This window comes from Haliotis rubra, unplaced genomic scaffold (assembly GCF_003918875.1).
Source record: "Haliotis rubra isolate DU_JTF1 unplaced genomic scaffold, ASM391887v1 Scf94, whole genome shotgun sequence".
NCBI lineage: Eukaryota > Metazoa > Mollusca > Gastropoda > Lepetellida > Haliotidae > Haliotis > Haliotis rubra.
The window spans coordinates 1,991,655-2,012,037 of NW_025767679.1; the positions used below are offsets into that span (position 1 = coordinate 1,991,655).

The 20,383-nt window shown below is 40.7% G+C and overlaps 1 protein-coding gene across 1 annotated transcript in view; it reads left to right on the plus strand.

Moving 5' to 3' along the window:
• Window positions 1–20,383, plus strand: part of LOC124264739 — a 69,953-nt gene that overhangs the window by 21,177 nt on the left and 28,393 nt on the right. Inside the window, 1 exon segment of the mRNA XM_046699510.1 lies at window positions 3,490–3,591. The gene's annotated coding sequence lies outside the window, so the exon portion shown is untranslated.

Sequence of the window (20,383 nt, forward strand, 5' to 3'; positions counted from 1 at the left end):
TCCCATGTTTTAGGTAAGATAGAGGACCCAGTGCCTGAGATGGGGGTAGTGGAAGCTCATGTTTTAGGTAAGATAGAGGACCCAGTGCCTGAGATGGGGGTAGTGGAAGCTTGTGTTTTAGGTAAGATAGAGGACCCAGTGCCTGAGATGGGGGTAGTGGAAGACCATGTTTTAGGTAAGATCGAGGACCCAGTGCCAGAGATGGGGGTAGTGGAAGCCCATGTTGTAGGTAAGATAGAGGACCCATTGCCTGAGATGGGGGTAGTGGAAGCTCATGTTTTAGGTAAGATAGAGGACCCAGTGCCAGAGATGGGGGTAGTGGAAGCCCATGTTTTAGGTAAGATAGAGGACCCAGTGCCTGAGATGGGGGTAGTGGAAGCTCATGTTTTAGGTAAGATAGAGGACCCAGTGCCAGAGATGGGGGTAGTGGAAGCTTGTGTTTTAGGTAAGATAGAGGACCCAGTGCCTGAGATGGGGGTAGTGGAAGCTCATGTTTTAGGTAAGAAAGAGGACCCAGTGCCTGAGATGGGGGTAGTGAAAGCTCATGTATAGAGAGTGAGATAGAGGACCCATTGCCTGAGATGGATCCCTGAGAACATTACATCACAGTAAAATATGTTGAAAGGTCTGTAATTGTTGGTATCCTGACTGGTGCTTTGCACTACAAGAATACAACAAGGACTGGTCAGATGTGAGATACTTGTTAACCCCGCCGCGCATTTAGCGCGAAGCGGGGGATATAGTATTATGCTCTGTCCGTCCGTCTGTCTGACCTTCATTTCAAGGTCACAAGGGGACTTTAAAGTTTTACTGTTGTCATGTATCTCAAGAACTGTTTACTAGATTTTCTTCATATTCAACACCAAGCTTTATCTAGGGAAGGCACAGGGCCCAGTCGATTTCGGTGACCTTCACATAATTTTCAAGGTCATGGAGATACTTTGAAGATTTCAGCATATTAACCTGCATGTTACGCTTGTCAGCGAGATATCTCAAGAACCATTCACTGGATTTCCTTCATATTCAATGCCAAGCTTCATCCAGGGAAGGCGCAGGGTCCAGTTGATTTTGGTGACCGTCACCTAATTTTCAAGGTCACAGCGACACTTTGAAAATTTCAGCATGTTAACCTGAATTCACTGGATTTTCTTCATAGACTTTCAAGACTTCCCTTGAATGTTTTTCAATAAGCAATTTCTTTAGTACCACTTTTGCATATTTCTTACACTATGACATTCATGTCAAGGTCAAAGTCAGTCATGAAAATATTTGTGTGTTTGAACAACTAAAGAGCAAGATATCAAGAGAGGTTGACTGGTCATGTTTTTGTTGACATTTAACTTCATCTTAAACTTTCATTACTTTTTAAGTTTGATTTGATAATTTACAGCGGGGGATTATGTCACCTTAGTGACAATGCTTGTTATAACTACAACTGAACTAGTACACAAGTTACTACATAAGTGCAACAATCTTGAACCCTTTTTCACCAAACTGCAAGTATTGGTACATGTTCTGTGTTACCTCACATGCATATACATGTGTTCCAAATACCCCCCTTGTAGAACCTCCATGTCGGAAAGGTTATTAGGTGAGAGCAGAGAGTAAGATTTAACTTACCTCCAGATACCTGCCTGACTCCCCCGTTTAGAGCCTCCATGTCTGAAAGGCCAACAGGTGAGAGGGGTGAACGAGACCAAACTTTTTCTGAGGTAACTGCAAACCAGATGTGGGAAGATGGTGCACACAGGTCATTCTTTAGAAGCTCTGGGGTTTGAAGTTCCTGCTATCTGACAACTATGATACATGAAAATTATTGATTATTATTCTTTCTTTGTAATGTATTTTCTAACAAAACAATTTTTTTAGTTGATTAGAAGAAAATGTTCTTGTTTTGTTAACAAGCCTGCATTCCAAAAGTAACATCTCTGAAAATATTTCCGTAAGGATGGAAAATGAATACACATTTATGTTTGGTTTATATACAGTGGAAGCTGTCTAAACCGGCACTCGTCGGGACTAAAGAAATAAGACAGGTTTAGACAGCGTGCCGGATTGTACAGATGACACGGTTACTTCTGACTAGAAGTGAAAAAGTTTTGTCTCTCTCATATACATTTTTGTATCACAATAAAACATGTCAACTCACCAGTTACATGTACAAGTATACCCATGCTGAACTAAGATTAAATTGTCTTTGTCGGCAACAATGTAGTTGCAACGCAGGATTAATTGGTGACAATACACATCCAACCGAATCCTCGCCATGCGCCGGATTAGACAGCACTGATTACAGTATAAACCCATATTCGGGCAGCTCATTTCATGCCGAGATCCGGAATTGACAGCTGCCGGATTGCAGAGCTTTTAAATGATGATAATTGCACTAGCCATGGACGGGACTGAGATTTTATGCTGGTGTTGACAACTTGCCGGATTGGACAACTGCCGGTTTTGACAGCTTCCACTGTACATGATAACTGAAAGTAGTATTCACCCTTTCTTTGAAAGAGTCTAAATATATTGAAATGTTTCAAAACTGAAATTCTATATGTTCTATCTGATGATGCTATCCTCTCCCGAGTGTTTGATCAGTTAACAGGTAATTGCCCTGATCAAGCACAATCTGTACTAGACCTTTCTCATGGCCAGTTTAATGAAGCCCACCTTAATTGATATCTCAGGGGTACTCTGTGTTATGCAATGTACCTACATTCAAAGAGAAGATTATTAACAGGGATCCATTTCAAGAAGAGATTATTACATTCTTCCTCCAGTGAGTGCACTGTACATGAGTGTTGCCCACTTCAAATTCCTGCTACTAATGACTTGAGTGAGAGCAGAGAACACTTCATGTTAGTTTTGTGGAGGAATGTGTGGAGAAACTTTGCTTTGTTCATCCCGGAGTTGTGTGGGTGAAGGAAGTGTGTTTCTTTATGAGAGTTTATGGTGGAAACCGAACAGTTAAGGATGTTTCTAGCCTATTTGCTCTACTCTTTTGTTTAACTCTGGTAAGCTTCAAGTCGAGTGTATGTAGCCTGTTATAGAAACACAGGTAGGGACATGTTGATGTGTGATCTAGTCATGTACAGTGATAAGAACGGAGATGCACTGAGATGGGCATTTTGTTTTTACTGGGTCTTTTGGGGTTTGATATTGGTTTAAAGAAAGTGTGTTTGGGTGGGATGGTGGCTCAATGGGAAATATGTTGAAACAGAAACCATTTATTATATGGTGTCTGGTTGAAACAGATTTTTTCTTAATGTTTTTGGGTGCAATGGTAGTTCAAAGTGGCTTGTGGGTGGTTTGGTGGTGTGCTTGTTTCCTTGAGTTCAGTTCCTATTGACTGTACACAATATTAGCTCATCTTTGCCACCATAGTAGGAATGCAACATTGCGAGCTCAAATGAACTATGTTGTTAAGAATAGGGTGACTGTTACCGACCACTTGTAACGCCTTTGTTATGTAGGTCGTTGTGTCTGCTGCAGATGCTGCTGTGGAGGATGTGATGTGGGCAGCAGTCAGGCATCCATGATGAAGGAGACAGTTGTCAGTCTGCCCCTCTCAGATCACTGCAGATATTCCCACAGGTAGGTTGGGTGTTGTACACTGTGAACCTTACACTGTATCCATCCAGTGGCAACGGTTTGATTATTTTGTCTTGAAAAAAGAATAGCATGGTTTACTTTTAGGTTTAGTTTAATGTGTTTTTAACATTTGTATGTAAAATTTCAGTTGTACATTTCTACAATTTGAAATTTTGTAATGAGTTCTATTTGTCAGCATTATTGTGCAAGTATAAGACAAAATATTATTGATGTAAACTTCTTCTTTCAAAGAATAAGTTGACATCCGTAATATTTTAAAGAAGTTGACATCCATAATATTCTGTCTTATACTTGAATACCAACTTCTATATACCTCTTAAGAACCTCATTATTGTGTAAGTAAGTACTTCATTTGTATGCTGACGATGAGTTAGGTTTGAAAGCTGAACAACAAACCATCATAGTGCCAGAATATTGATCAGTTACTATAGTATGTTGTGTCTTTGATTATGTATCTTATCCTTTCTTGATCGTCTCTCCTTTCATGATTCAATGAAAATTCAATGGGGGGATTGTAAGTTGTATAACTTGTATCACACATCAGCTTAGTGTGTGAATAGAAAGAAACATAGTTTTGGATGTATGATGTGTGCCAAGACTCAAAGTGAGAGAGATTGTTGAAGCTTGCTGTCATCTGTGGATCAGGGGATGCAACTCTGTCATCCTTGTTCTACTGGGTCACATTCCACGTGTCTGTCTTCATGGCGTTACACTGTTGGTTATGTGGAGCCTTGGGTTGGGTTAGTAAAAGAATATATGTCATGTTGGTGTTTAACTCTGAACCATATTTCTTGTTTTTATGCTGCGTGGAGCAGGTTAAGTACGCTCTGTATTATGATGTTTCTCATGGAGCAGTTAGATTTCACATACAGTCTCACCAAAGTTCAGAGGGTATGACATTCAAATGACTATAGGTATTAGGTCAGTGATGCTTTTCATGCGCCTATTGTACACGAATACATGTACCAGGTCTGAGCACTAGGAATGTAACTAAAAACTGCTGCACATGGATATAAAAAAAGCTTTTATCAAATGAGTAAAACCTTTTCTTGAATTGAGGATACAAAGAGCCTAGTGATGAGTCCACTGATTGTACAGGCCCAGTCAGTGAATGTTGCCAGTGTTACTACCTGTGGTACACCTGATCTAGACTAAGGCTTAGTCTCTGAATATATATAATTTTGATAGTAACAAACAAGCCCATTTATATTGAAAAGGAGCCCTAGGGAGACCAGAGATTCAGAACCTGAGGAAATCTAGACTTGCTTTATTTAGGGCTTTAGCACTGCAGAGAGGGCTTGGCAGTAGGGAAATGAATATGGTTCAGGGACTGTGAGACAGACTACACCTGATCCCTCCGTGTTCTCTAGGTTCCACCAGTTATGTTTATCACAGTATCACCAGCTAACCATCACACAATCTCTCCATCATCTGACAGTACCTTTCCCCTTCCAGTCTGTACCCCCCCACCATCCCTCCCATCTTGCCCTGCCTCTTCTAAAGACTTGCACATGTTCTAACCATGCTCAAGTCTGCACTGTATGTCCAGTGTACAGTTGTTCTGTCAGGAAATTCTAGAATGGGAGTCTTTCATAGTGACAGTGTGTACATATTATTTGTATACCCTGTAATCTAGAAATTAAAATGTTAACTAATAATTGTTGGTTTAGAGACTTGTACAAGTCCATATCATGTTTATCACAGTATCTCCCCTACTGACCATCATCACCCCACAATCTCCCCTGTATCTGAAGTGCCCCCTCTCCAACCAGTCCCACTCTCTTCTATTTCTGTCGCAACAGTATCTGCCTCAGAAGATGAGTATTGAGTGGGGACTGAAAAGTTCTATTTGTGGATAATTATGATTCATTTGTTTTGATAAAGCTCTGAACTAAATCATCTGGCCTCAATCCATCTCCCATTTTGTTTTTTCCATAACTAAGTAGTAAGTTGTCAAGTAACCTACTCTGTGAACAAAACTATCTCAAATCATTTGTGTGTAATAAGGAATTCAGTTTTACAGAACATCACAATTTCAAATGGTCTTGAATTGTCTGGATGTTGTAAAAGAAATATGAAACTAGACGACTTTCAACGGATATTACAGAAAGTGTCTGATAGTCTGAAACTGAATATGTCTACAAAGATATGAGGCAACCATTCAGTCGGCACAGGATGTCTTGAAGTTCTTCTGCACACTTGAACAGCTTGTTCTCCATTTAGCAGCAGCAGCTACACCAACTCCTTCTGGAAAGATCACCAGATTACAAGAGACAGTTTTCACCATCACTGAGTTATGTAACATGCAGAGAACCATCACAGTGCTGGAGTTTGCTGTAACCCTTCTGTTACCATGATTGTATGGAGTATCTGAGACTGGGGCCCCAGTTTACAGGATGTCAGAAGGATGGATGCCATTACTGAGTCCAGTGATACTTGTCAGGGCTACATGACATTGCCTGGATAGTGTTCAGTTCACAAATGTGTGGACAGATTCACATTTGTCCTTTTGATAATGTAAGTGTAGGCTAGCTGGCACTGCCTGACTGTGCTTGTTGCTATTTGTGGAACCAACCAATCAAGAGAGCAGGCAGTGGTAAACTGGGGAATGCTGGGAGGGAAACACCGGTCTGAAATACTTTCAGGAAGTTTGGCTACAGACTGAATAAATCTGACTCAGGTTTCATGGAGGAATATACTGTTGCTGTTTTACATCCTTGTCCAGATAACATCTCACTGAATACTACCTGCTAATCTACAATAAATCTGATAAGTGGTCATTGATACAGTTGACATTATACTAAGCAGTACATTGATTAAAATTGTTGGTTTGTTGTCTTTATTTCTGGTGCCAAAGTGATTTATGACACAATGTTTGAAACTAAATGTGATAATAATGATTTAGAATTGTTTTATAGCTGCTTTGGACAGTATTTATCAGCTATTTAAGAAAATAATATATTTATGAAGTTATATTTAAAAAATATGTAATAAGATTATCAATATGTATTTTAATAATTGTTGTCATGCCTGTATGTGTATACAGGCACTTGCATTTGCTCAACAAGAATATGATTGAGGAGAAATACCTTTTGCCAACTCAATAAGAAAATGCAATTTACCATCCTTTTCTTCATGGAAACTAGGATCTAGTTAACCTGGATAGCACTTTCTGACTTAATGTATTGCTGTAATCTACTTAGTGAATCTGGTTTAGCATCAGGAGTGGCTCAGCCATACAGTCAGTTCAGGGAAGACAAAATTCTATCCTTAATCACAAGAAGTGTCTGTAGAAAGCACAGTTCTTTGCATGACTCTGGTTAACTACTTCAGTGACATTTGTATTAGATTGTATGTCAGAAAGCTGATGATGTACTGGAAGTATCCTCACTTGAACTATACATGCATATTTTTAGATGGTTCTAATTTTGACCAACAGTTTTTGTGATGTGTGTAAGCGGAGAGGAGAAGAGCCTTGAGTACATGATGATAATTGGCTGGTTAGTCTTCCTAACCCTCTGTATGCTGCAAAGTGATGACAATCTCAACTAGCAGGTTGATATCACCACTTTTACCTTAAATTGGTTGCCATGGAGATGTTATCTGAAGTATTTTTAGGAATTTTATCAGTGGTAGACATGAGAAGGTTGTGTGCAATCCGTTCACTGTCGGTTATTGGTGTCTAATGTGTGCTCCCCCATGATGTGACGTCTCACAAACACTGTAGTGCGCCTCCTGGATGGAACCCTCATCTCAAGGTGACGGTGGAATTGCAGATGACAGATGTCTAGTGGGAAAATGTTCTATGATGTAGTTACTTTAGGGAGAATTTGTAGAATAAGTCCGGGGTCTCCAGGCTGGTTGGTTGGTTGGTTTGTTGTTTAACACCGCACTCAGCAAAATATTCAAGCTATGTGGCAGCGGTCTGTAAATAATGAAGTCTGGACCAGACAATCCAGTGATCAACATCATGAGCATTGAAAGTAGGATATGATGATGTCAACCAAGTCATCGAGCCTGACCACCTGCTCCTGTTAGTCGAATCTTACGACAAGCATGGGCTGCTGAAGACCAATTCTTTCACGGATCTTCATGAGTTAGATCTCCAGGCATAACATAGGATCACATTTATTGTACATATAATACACGCTGAGTGGCTGGGTACTGAAACAAATTCAAGATATTTCACATTATAACATTAAGAAACATAAAACAGTACTGCCTATGGTTCTTGTTTCTGAGTGACGTAACATAAAACGTTATTCAAAACTTGTCTCAAACTTTCCGGAGTATGAACATTGCCACACACCAACACATACATTCCTAAAATCACTGATGTTACATGACAGAAATGGTAATAGGGTCATGTGAAGATCTACTTCTAGAGTTGTCACGAGTCCAGATCATTTGAGCAAGATGTTGCTCAGAAACCTAGACATTATACTAAGCTCTCAATACTCCTACCACGACCTTTCTTGAACTTGGTATATATCTGATAAAAGGAATACATGTATGTTAGAACCTGAAGCATCTTCAGCATTGTGTGGATGTTTCTGTTGTTTAGCTGTATCGTGTGTTGTGTGGGAATTACCCTGTAGAATTCACCCTGTGCAGGGGGTGGAGCTCTGTGTATGTTGGGTGAGCTACCTCTACCACCAGATGGAGCTGCCAGGAAGTTGAATCACCATGGAAACGCTTTACTAAGTTGAAAGAAAAACCCACTTCCTGCTGCTCCCTGCTCCCCGTTGTTGCACGGTTACCTGGGAGACATATGGAACACTCATTATTCTGAGATGAAGAAGAACTTATAGACTGATTTTTTGACATGTCATTGACAGTTTCATACTTAAACTAACACATGAACCCTTTCATGCCATAGTATAAAGTTCCCACTGAACTTATTGACCAGAAGCATTACAATGAGGCTCACTCTACCTGAATACTTAACAAGGAAACTTGGATGGGTTCCACTGAAACTCCTCTCTCACCAGAGGCCTGTTGGCGTTATTTTGGTTAATTGTATATACAAGGGTTAACCGCCTTTCCCATTTCATGATTTTGCAGCCTCTCTCAACAGAGGTGTAATTAATCGCTCATCCCTGAGTCCAGAATAGAGCATCATTTGTCACAGGGCAACTACCACTATCTCTGCCCAGCCCTTTTTTTACTGGCTGTTTACAGAGCAATGTGGCAGACATTATGTTTGGTAAATTGTGATTGCTGTTTTTGAACAGGAAGTTGCTTGAGTATGTGCCCATAGGTACAGTATTTATGTTCATCTGTTTTCTTCAACCACGCCACCTGGAATGTATACTGAGTTATTCATCTGGAATCTTCTCTATGTAATTCATATTCCTCATTTTCCTAATTTGTAACATTAATAATTACCTTCAAGTGTTGCTTGTAAATGTGTTCATCTGACTGATAAGGTAAAGAAGTTATTTTGTTTGTTCCACAGTAACACGCGATTGTTTTTTGTGATACTGTTTTAAGTTCTGGCAGTGTGTCAAGTATCAAGTGGGGGTCTGAACACTTGTTGACTTCTAACTAATTTAGAGGAATCAGAGTGACTGGAATGTGAGCCAGAACACAGATAAACATAGCTGGGTGACGTGTTGCCAGAAAACACTGAAACCTGCAGGACAGACAGTGTTCTGAAGGCTATTGTCCAACAGTACCCGAGGCATGTAGTCAGTGATGAGAACAGCCTATGCTGGTTGACAGGCAAACTGTTTAAGACTATATGTTACACTTGTGTGCATTGCTTCAGTCTGTAGAGACCAGCAAGGGAACTCATACATTGTAAATTACCTGTTTTTCTCATTGTGAATTGTGATGTTGGAGGATCAGAATACCAGATGCTTCATGGTCCTGAAGGATGTGTTAAGTAGTCACTGTTGCTATGCATATTCAGAGGACATATTTGAAACAGTGACCTCTACAAGGACATGTGACATTGATGGGTTCCAGTCCTATTGGTACGAGAACTCACTCTCCTGAGTGACTGCAATGGTAACCAAGTTGCCAAAGCCACTGAGGAAAATTTGGAAAATGCTCAAATGTGTTCGTGAAAAGATAAAGGTAAGATGTTCTTTGTATTGTTTGGGGTTAATGTCAGTTTCAGTGATCTATTAGGGGATACGTATGTGCATCAGGATAAAGCTGAACAATTTTTCACTAAGGGTAAATATGTTAAATATTGGTGAATGTTAATGCAACTGAACATACAGCTAGTTAGGAAACCGATCTTTCCAGATCATGATACAATATGTTGTTTGTTGGTTAATGCCACACTCAGCAATACTCAGCTGTATGGTGGTGGTCTGTAAATAACTGGTAGTGGACCAGTCAGTACAGTGACAAACTTCATGAGCATCGATCTACGCAATTGGGATACAATGACATGTGTCAACCCGATTCTGCTGGTTACCTCTTACGACAAGCATTGGTTGCTGAACACCCGTTCTTCAAGGGTATCAGGGAACGGTGGCGTAGCCTAGTGGTTAAGGCGTTCGCTCGTCACGCCGAAGACCCTGGTTCGATTCCCCACATGGGTACAATGTGTTAAGCCCATTTCTGGTGTCCCCCTTCGTGATATTGCTGGAATATTGCTAAAAGCGGCATAAAACCAAACTCACTCACTCACTCAATGGTATCAATGATAGAGGCATGTCAGCACATGCTTGTTATGTAGTATGATGCACTACATTGGACTCTGCTTGTAACAGAGGATTTTTACAGGCTTCTTAATGGTTAGGGAATGGATTTTGTTCCTTTTATTCTTATATTCAAAGGTCTTTACTCCTTACAAATGCCATGTTAATCTGGATCATTTCTCCTGGGATAGTGCTCTCTGGACAAATATACTTTAGTGTATGTGCATTCAGGAAACATGTAAAATCTAGGCATTGAGTATAATTATCACAGATATGAATACACGCAGAAGATGCCTTGATGATGAATATAGTAAATATGGGTAAATATAAGTATAGAAAGTATACATGTGTGTTTTGAGGAAAATATGCTAATTATATTATTGTCAATTATTTGCAAAGTAGCATGTTGAGGATATGCGCTGCTGTTGTTGAACTGAGAAGGTGTACAACAGTAAAGGAGCCGTACAGGCACTGGTCAGTAGCGATGTTGAAAAGATCCTAATGGCGCTCTGTGGTTCCTAACGAGGTGGCCAGGTGAGACTTACCACAGTTTACCTGTCCACCTTTAATTGATGATGGTAGCTGGCGAGCTTCTGCACATCAGGTACTTTGTTAACAAGGATGCCTTGAAAGCTTTCTGTTTCTCAAGACAGGAAGTGTTTGTTGCTTCAGTGGACTGACATTCACGTACAAGAGGCGCGAAACTGAACTGACGGTTTGTGTGTATGTAAACAGGTCGGAGTTCTCAGCAGACTGATATCTTTTCCTTCTACATCTTACTTAGGATCCGTATAGCCTGTACTTGTGTATGTCTGCTGTGATATTGCTGGAATATTGCTAAAAGCAGCGTAAAACCAAACTCACTCACTCACTTGTGCATGTAGTGGTACACAGTGACTGGTGTTGGTGACATGATGAAAGCGTTGTCAAAGGCATTATACTGAGCATTTACAAAAAATATATCCGATCTTTCTAGTCATCCTTTACCACTTACATAATGTTTATATTTAGCTCTTTAATGATGTTTGCTTAAAGAATAGAAATATCCTGTCTTGTTCATCATGCTGTTGTATTTCTTTTTGGGTACTGTTTTTTTTAGACATTTAGTTTTTTTAATCACATTTTTTCACACTTTTTCATCATGGTATAAGTTAGAGTATATTGTTTTGGGTTAATGGCTTTGTCATTACACAGTGAATTGATGTTATCTTGATATTTCAGTTACATGTGTGTATTAACTGTTCAAATAAGCTACTCCTTTCATAGGTAGACAGGGTCCCTGTAATGTTTGTAAAGATTTCACTGAGATGTATTAGGGAGTAAGGCTCAGGATTTAACTGCTTCAGTGGAATAGTGATGATCAGACAGTGTATCTATGAACAGTACAGGTACAAACACTATAACTGCAGGTAGTATACGAACTATATGGTATACAAAGTATAATGACACTACAGTGTGTAAAAGTTACTGACTAGGTGCCCACTTTAAGGTAGTCTTGTCTCACAATCCCTGAACAATATTATTTTGCCTACAGCCTATCCCTCCCTACAATGCTTAAAACCCTACATGAAGCAAGTCTAGAATCTCTGGTTTTCCCAGGGCACCTTTTCAATTTGAATGGGTTTATTTGTTACCATTCAAAATGTATATTCAGAGACTAATTGTAAGTCTAACTTTAAGGTACAAACTGTATCACACAATATGTATATAATGATGTGCAGTTTGGTCTGCAAGTATAATTTGTGTGGGCATGTCTTGAGGGTAGGGGCTAGTCAGTTACCACAAGATAGGCTGCATATCTGTCTGTTGGAATAAGTCAGTAGACTAGGTGTGGGTATACAAGCTGGCATGTTCCAGTCACTTTGTCTCAGAAATGGAATTGCTCTGTGAAAGACAATAATGGTCAGGCAGCTACCAAGGATCAACATACTCAATGAATGTTGGAACATTTACAGCATTATAACTATAAACATACCAAGTATCATGTTCATTTTATTATCTTTTAGAAACTTGGAATGATTCAGGAAATTATTCAGTTGTGCAGTCAAGAAGTACTGGTATTCTAGTCATGAAGCGTATATCATGTGTCAGAAGTGAGGAAAGCAGTGTCTCAATGGAGGTTTCACACACTGCTCCATGTTTCCGAACTATTAGGCTGTAAGGTAGAATTAAAGGATTTTTAGCATAAAAGGACACATCTCAAGTGCCAATAATGAATTTGTCAGACCCTGTGGAATCATTTGATACCATCATAATTGTTTTGATTTACACTTTTGCTGTTTTGATTTCAAATTCATCAAGGCTCTCAAGTTTGAGCAATATGCCATCTGTAAGAAATTTAAATGAGTGAGTGAGTGAGTGAGTGAGTATAGTTTTATACCGTTTTTAAGCAATATTCCAGCAATATCACAGAGGGGACACCAGAAATGGGCTTCACACATTGTACATATGTGGGGAATCGAACCCAGGTCTTCAGCGTGACAAGTGGACGCTTTAACCATTGGGCTACCCCACCACTCTGGCACCAGTGTCCTCGTACTAATACATGAGGTGGATATTTCAGTCCGGGCCATGTCTCTGGCACCAGTGTCCTCGTACTAATACATGAGGTGGATATTTCAGTCTGGGCCATGTCTCTGGCACCAGTGTCCTCGTACTAATACAGGAGGTGGATATTTCAGTCTGTGCCATGTCTCTGGCACCAGTGTCCTCGTACTAATACAGGAGGTGGATATTTCAGTCTGGGCCATGTCACAGCGGGGACACCAGAAATGGGCTTCACACATTGTACATATGTGGGGAATCGAACCCAGGTCTTCAGCGTGACAAGTGGACGCTTTAACCATTGGGCTACCCCACCACTCCTGTAAGAAACCTAAAAATAACAGAATGTTCATCTTCTGTTTCTCTTGGTAATGTAAGTAATACATTGAGCGTGATTTCAAATCCTGTATTATAAACTTTCCACTACAGAAGTGAGTTAAATTATACTTTTGCATTTTGACCTCAGTCCATCCATCCACTTCTGAATTCTTTTCGTAACAGATTGGGAGGAAACCCTGAATTGTTTTGAGAACGTCTGACACCATGATAGCCCCATTTTATCATGGCATCAGCTTTATTTATTTGTTTAATCCTCAAAGCAAAACAGTTTAAACAAATTTATAGCCATTTTTTCATCCAGCTGGTTTGAAATGTATATACTTATCATGTAGTTATCACAGTGTCTGGTAGTGTGTCATCAACTCATGGCAGGTCTAGCAACAATGGTGTCATTACTCCACAAAGTATTTATGTTCAAATGTTCCTGGTGTGAAGCCAATTTCTGGTGTCCCTCGCCGTGATGTTGCTGGAATATTGCTAAAAGCGGCGTAAAACCAAACTCAGTCAGTCAGTTAAATGTTCCTGGCCAGATTGTCACTACATTGATAACAAGCTGAGATTGAGATATATGAGAAAAGGTTGAAATAGTGCCAAGAAATAGTGATAAGAAAATGTGACAAGAAATAGTGATAAGAAATAGTGAGTGATAAGAAATAGTGACAAGAAATAGTGCCAGGAAATAGTGACAAGAAATAGTGCCAGGAAATAGTGATAAGAAATAGTGACTGTGACAAGAAATAGTGACAGGAAATAGTGATAAGAAAATATGACAAGAAATAGTGACAAGAAATAGTGACAAGAAATAGTGACAGGAAATAGTGACAAGAAATAGTGACAGGAAATAGTGCCAGGAAATAGTGATAAGAAAATGTGACAAGAAATAATGATAAGAAATAGTGCAAGGAAAAAGTGACAAGAAATAGTGATAAAAAACAGTGACAAGAAATAGTGCCAGGAAATAGTGATAAGAAAATGTGACAAGAAATAGTGATAACAAAAATAGTGACAAGAAATAGTGCCAGGAAATAGTGATAAGAAAATGTGACAAGAAATAGTGACAAGAAATAGTGATAAGAAAATGTGACAAGAAATAGTGCCAGGAAATAGTGATAAGAAATAGTGACAAGAAATAGTGACAAGAAACAGTGACAAGAAATAGTGATAAGAAATAGTGCCAGGAAATAGTGATAAGAAATAGTGACAAGAAACAGTGACAGGAAATAGTGATAAGAAATAGTGACAAGAAATAGTGACAAGAAAATGAAACACAAACAAACATTCATAAAAACTTTACCATTAGTTTCTGCCCTTAATTACCCCTGCTGAAGATGTTTAGTTAATCACACTTGACTTCAGTAAACTTCCTGATTATTTCTTACCAAACTCTATGTTAGCAAGGTTTGTGTCTGTAAGAAAGTGTCTTTCAAGAAAGTGTGGTAAGAAATAAACCGATCTAATCTTCCATTTACTCATGTTGAGAAACAATGCCACATCTGAGCATTACAACTGGTTTCCGTTGCTGCAGCCTGTGCACTTTGCTGCATGGGTGGATCCCAGAACAAACTGTATACATAATTATGACCCTCCACCGGCTAGACTGCATGGAGCATGGTCACGGTTATTTACATCCCTCTCAAACAGCGGGATAGCGCCAGACTCAACAACTTGGTATGTCAGTAAGAATCTCTGATAATGTTAACGTATATGTACTGATTTGTGTGATGAAGAACATTAACAGAAATAGAGGATGAAACACAAAATTATCTCTTCACTGGAACAATGATGGATTCACTACTACCCTACTTAACTTCATTTGTGATTTATCACCTTAAACACAAGATATCCCAAGCATAGGTTTCTTTATCACTTCCAGGCTTCTAGGTGGGTCGTTTTGGGCTTGAGTCATTCTGCCCCACCCTTGATCTCATACAGGAGATAAAGATGTCTATCCCTTGCAAACAGAGAGCGAAATTTCAGCAAATTTCAGCACAGGCCAGGAGGTGGATATTTCAGTCTCATGTCTCTGGCACCAGTGTCCTCGTGCACTAATACATGAGGTGGATATTTCAGTCCGGGCCATGTCTCTGGCACCAGTGTCCTCGTACTAATACATGAGGTGGATATTTCAGTCTGGGCCATGTCTCTGGCACCAGTGTCCTCGTACTAATACATGAGGTGGATATTTCAGTCTGGGCCATGTCTCTGGCACCAGTGTCCTCGTACTAATACAGGAGGTGGATATTTCAGTCTGTGCCATGTCTCTGGCACCAGTGTCCTCGTACTAATACAGGAGGTGGATATTTCAGTCTGGGCCATGTCTCTGGCACCAGTGTCCTCGTACTAATACATGAGGTGGATATTTCAGACCGACACTGGTGTTTTGCTAATGCAGGAATGGATGATTTCAACATTGGTTTGTTATAACTTAAGTTATATTTTGGATTAAAGTTTGTGTTGGAACCTACACTCTTACAATCAAGCACCTAATCGCCAGCACACAAAGTCAGCGATCTAACCCACTCAGCCATTTCCACAAAAATCAGAAGTCTGACAATTGGCAGTCTATACCATGTTCTTTGTGTATCTCTCTGACAGTGTACACGGGCATTGTGTATTCTTCTCTGATATATCTGTTTGCAATTTAGTTTGGCATGTTACATCAGTATTCAGGGTATTGATCAATATTCATCATGGACAACTTGGGGTCCTTGTTGACTTTTCCAGAACAAGAGGAATTCTGAACATCTAGATCAGGTAACAGGTTGCTTTTAGGGGATTTGAGTAACATCCAATTATTTTATCAGTTTGATGAAAAAACGTCCTGAATTCTGGAAACTTTGGTTCCAAGAGAATATATAATGACGATCCTGATGTACAGAATGTCCTAATATTCCGCCTTGGGTTCAGCCTGGGAAACAAGCTGCCTGGTGTCACTGCCAGGAGACCTGCATACATGGAGGGGGAGGGTGTGTGCTGGGTTCAGCCTGGGAAACAAGCTGCCTGGTGTCACTGCTAGGAGACCTGCATACATGGAGGGGGAGGGGGTGTGCTGGGTTCAACATGGGAAACAAGCTGCCTGGTGTCACTGCCAGGAGACCTGCATACATGGAGGGGGAGGGGGCATCCTGGGTTCAACATGGGAAACAAGCTGCCTGGTGTCACTGCCAGGAGACCTGCATACATGGATCCTGGGTTCAACATGGGAGGGTGTGTGCTGGCATCCTGGGTTCAACATGGGAAACAAGCTGCCTGGTGTCACTGCTAGGAGACCTGCATACATGGTTCAACATGGGAAACAAGGGAGGGGTGTGCTGGGTTCAACATGGGAAACAAGCTGCCTGGTGTCACTGCCAGGAGACCTGCATACATGGAGGGGGAGGGGTGTGCTGGGTTCAACATGGGAAACACGCTGCCTGGTGTCACTGCTAGGAGACCTGCATACATGGAGGGGGAGGGGGCATCCTGGGTTCAACATGGGAAACAAGCTGCCTGGTGTCACTGCCAGGAGACCTGCATACATGGAGGGGGAGGGGTGTGCTGGGTTCAACATGGGAAACAAGCTGCCTGGTGTCACTGCCAGGAGACCTGCATACATGGAAGGGGAGGGGTGTGTGCCGGGTTCAGCCTGGGAAATAAGCTGCCTGGTGTCACTGCCAGGAGACCTGCATACATGGAGGGGGAAGGGGCATCCTGGGTTCAACATGGGAAACTAGCTGCCTGGTGTCACTGCCAGGAGACCTGCATACATGGAGGGGGAAGGGGCATCCTGGGTTCAACATGGGAAACAAGCTGCCTGGTGTCACTGCCAGGAGACCTGCATACATGGAGGGGGAGGGTGCATGCTGGGTTCAACATGGGAAACAAGCTGCCTGGTGTCACTGCCAGGAGACCTGCATACATGGAGGGGGGGGGTCCTGGGTTCAACATGGGAAACAAGCTGCCTGGTGTCACTGCCAGGAGACCTGCATACATGGAGGGGGAAGGGGCATCCTGGGTTCAACATGGGAAACAAGCTGCCTGGTGTCACTGCCAGGAGATCGGCAAGTGATACATGGTTCAGTCACAGTTTTAGGGCATCATTGCAATGATGGCAAAATGATTTTTTACCTGATCTACTGAAATTTATCATTGGTGGAAATGATAGATCTATTATTGGTTTCTCCTCTCAAATACTGATTTGCACATTTTGAAAATCTGGAGTAATTATGATGTTTACAGTTCTTAGTTACTAGTTAGCCTAGTGGTTAAAACGTTTGCTCATCACGCCAAAGACCTGGGTTCGATTCCCCATATGGGTGCAACGTGTGAAGCCCATTTCTGGTGTCCCCTGCCGTGATATTGTTGGAATATTGCTAAATACGGCGTAAAACCATATTCACTCACTCTCAGTATTACTGTTTGATGTTTCAACATAGTAGAATGATTACCATTATCTGCAGGATCCCCACAGATGTCATGTCAGGTTGCCCCTCCGGGATGTCCACAACATGCCCCATATATCTGGTACAAGGATCAGGTTTCATGGATGCTGTAGACTGGGTCTTGTCTGGGTAGTAATGCATTCTTTAAAATGAACTTTACCATTTACATAATACAACATTTATATGTTGATTCCTAGTAATCATATTCTGTGTTCAGTAAACTGGTGAACTGTGTGCTGATGGAGTAAAACCGATGCAATATTTGACATTCACACATGGAAGTCAACCAGGTCCAGGTCTATGTTTAGCTGAGTTACGATCTGTGTCAAGGCACAAATGACATCCATTAGTCTTAATTATGTTGTAATGTTGAAAACAACCCCAATATATTATTGTGAGGAACTGATATGATTATTAATTACACTATGAATAAGTATATGGATATGATAAAGGCTACGAGTTAAATTTACTCCCGTATCACATCAGGTGTAACTGTTAGATGGCAGGATTATCTTCAGTGTGTGTTGTATCAACGTGTATTTACAAGAACATCTGACCATCTCGATCAGCTGGCCCACTGGCTTTTGATTTAGACTTATAGTTGGCACTTTGCTGTTTCTGCTGGCCATGAGCCAGAAGACCAGCATCTATTTCAACCACTGTGTAGAAATGGCCATATTGCAATACGTATTATTTGATATTTTCACAATCAAAACTGTATCAAATGAGGCCTGCTGCAAATAAATATGAACAATAAATGTATAAGTCATCTGTGTATATGCTGGTGTTAGGGTCAGATGAGGATAATATCACTACTGATCTGTGGTTTTGATATCTGTATCCTGTGCCGCTGCAGTTGGTGCTGCATGTTGATGTGAGGAGCACCTGGACCAGCAACGAGAGGTGTGTGGTGGAGGGGGACTGCCTCCACACTGCTAATGGTTTGATGTGCTGGCAATCTAGTACATGGCGAAGCACTAAAACTAACCCCCTCTACAAGTGGTTTATCAGACGTCCAGTTCCCATCTCCCCCACCCACGCCATGACCCCCACATCTGCCCCCCTCCATGCACCTATCTCCTATGAGGGATCATCTTGCCTAGGTACCATCTTAGGAGCCGCAGTAGACTCTTCCAGTGGGGAGAACAGGCTCCATTGAAAAGATAGTATGCTGCTCTTATCTGAGAAATCACATTCAGTGAGTTTCCTGATTTAAGTATGTGAAATATTCTCAAGTTGCAATCATCCCAGTGAAAGGAAAACAAAGTTGGCCTTGTTTTGCCTCAGCCTGGCCCTGCCTCCCACCCCTGCTTATGTCCTCTCACAGAACACTGAACAGATGATGTAGGAATGCAGTGGCAGGCTACTCGTGAGCTGTAGCTTACTACCTCCTCTGGCCAGCTCTAATGTCCTACTGCTAACACCACTCCATACATACAGTCCACGGACACACAGTCTAACTCCTAAAGATGAAGAAACTAGCACTGAATTTACTCAAGGTGAGTTGGCCTTCCTCTAGCAGTCATATTGGCCATTATTCCACCATCTGCCTATCACTCGTATCACCTTTCACCAGTAACATCCTGCCTGTACCTCCTCTAAATATAGCAGACATCCCTGTATTTATTTTGCCAATGCCCCTAAAATGTAATTAGCCCCTTGTTATTTTGTGTTATGTTTACATGTGTGTTAAGATACCCTAGAAACATATGCTGGACCTTGCAGAGAAGGGGTATACTGATGGATGTGGGATATTGCCCAGTAACAGACTGTTATCCCCTACTATGCTGTGTTATAAACATTTACTTCTCATCTGGGTATGGCATAAACACCATTACACATTTGTATATAATCAATTATATATAACGGTCAATAACACAGATATCCTGTGTCCAATATCATAAGTTAATGTCATTCAAAGAAGATTAGAAAACTGTGATACCCATCCAAATTGAAGATTTTGAAACATTCTGCTTTTTTATACTATTTAACATGCTGTCATGGCAGGTTTAGAAGAAGGTGAAGGAAACTATTACATGTTGTGATAATTGTGTAGAGTTTGCTGTCACGGTTGTTTACAGTTGTCAATCAACCTCCATGGTCTTACACCATTAGAATTTCACAGTTTTGCTGGCAAGATAAGAAACAGTGCATAATGATGTTAAGAGAAAGCAGTTTCCAGCTCCATCCCAGGCACTAGTGGTAGCAGTGTAATGATGATTGTAATTGTTGCTATTATAGTCCATTATTAGGAACCCAACTGACTGATAGGCTCATTATCATTACTTATATACACCCCATTTACTGCTGACCTATATCACATGTCTGGGAATGCCATTCACAAGGAAATGTGAAATACTCAGGTGTTGAAGTGGCTAGTCAGTCACACTGAAGGACAATTTGTTGTACATTGTGCTTGAATGATGTTTTCTGACAATTGGTTATGCAGTGTAGTTGAACTTCATGATCTGTACAGTGTAACTGAATAATAAGTTCAGATAACCTGTTGAACAGTGTAGCTAAAATATGTGTTGTGAAAGTTTTGATGCACACTGTGACTAACGAATGATAAGGCAGGCTGATAAGGAAGCAAATGAGCTGATATCAGGAGCATGTAAGAATGTTGAGATCGGATCAGTTCACATAATCTTGTTAAAATACTGCAAATCCCACCTAGGAGTGAAATGAATTTTTGAGCGTGAGAATACACGTCTAATGCATATACTTTTAGTTTACGCATTGATTTCTGAGTGTAAGAATAAATTAAGTGTACCCCACTATTAATTAAGGTGCTGCTTGTTGTCAGTGAGTCAA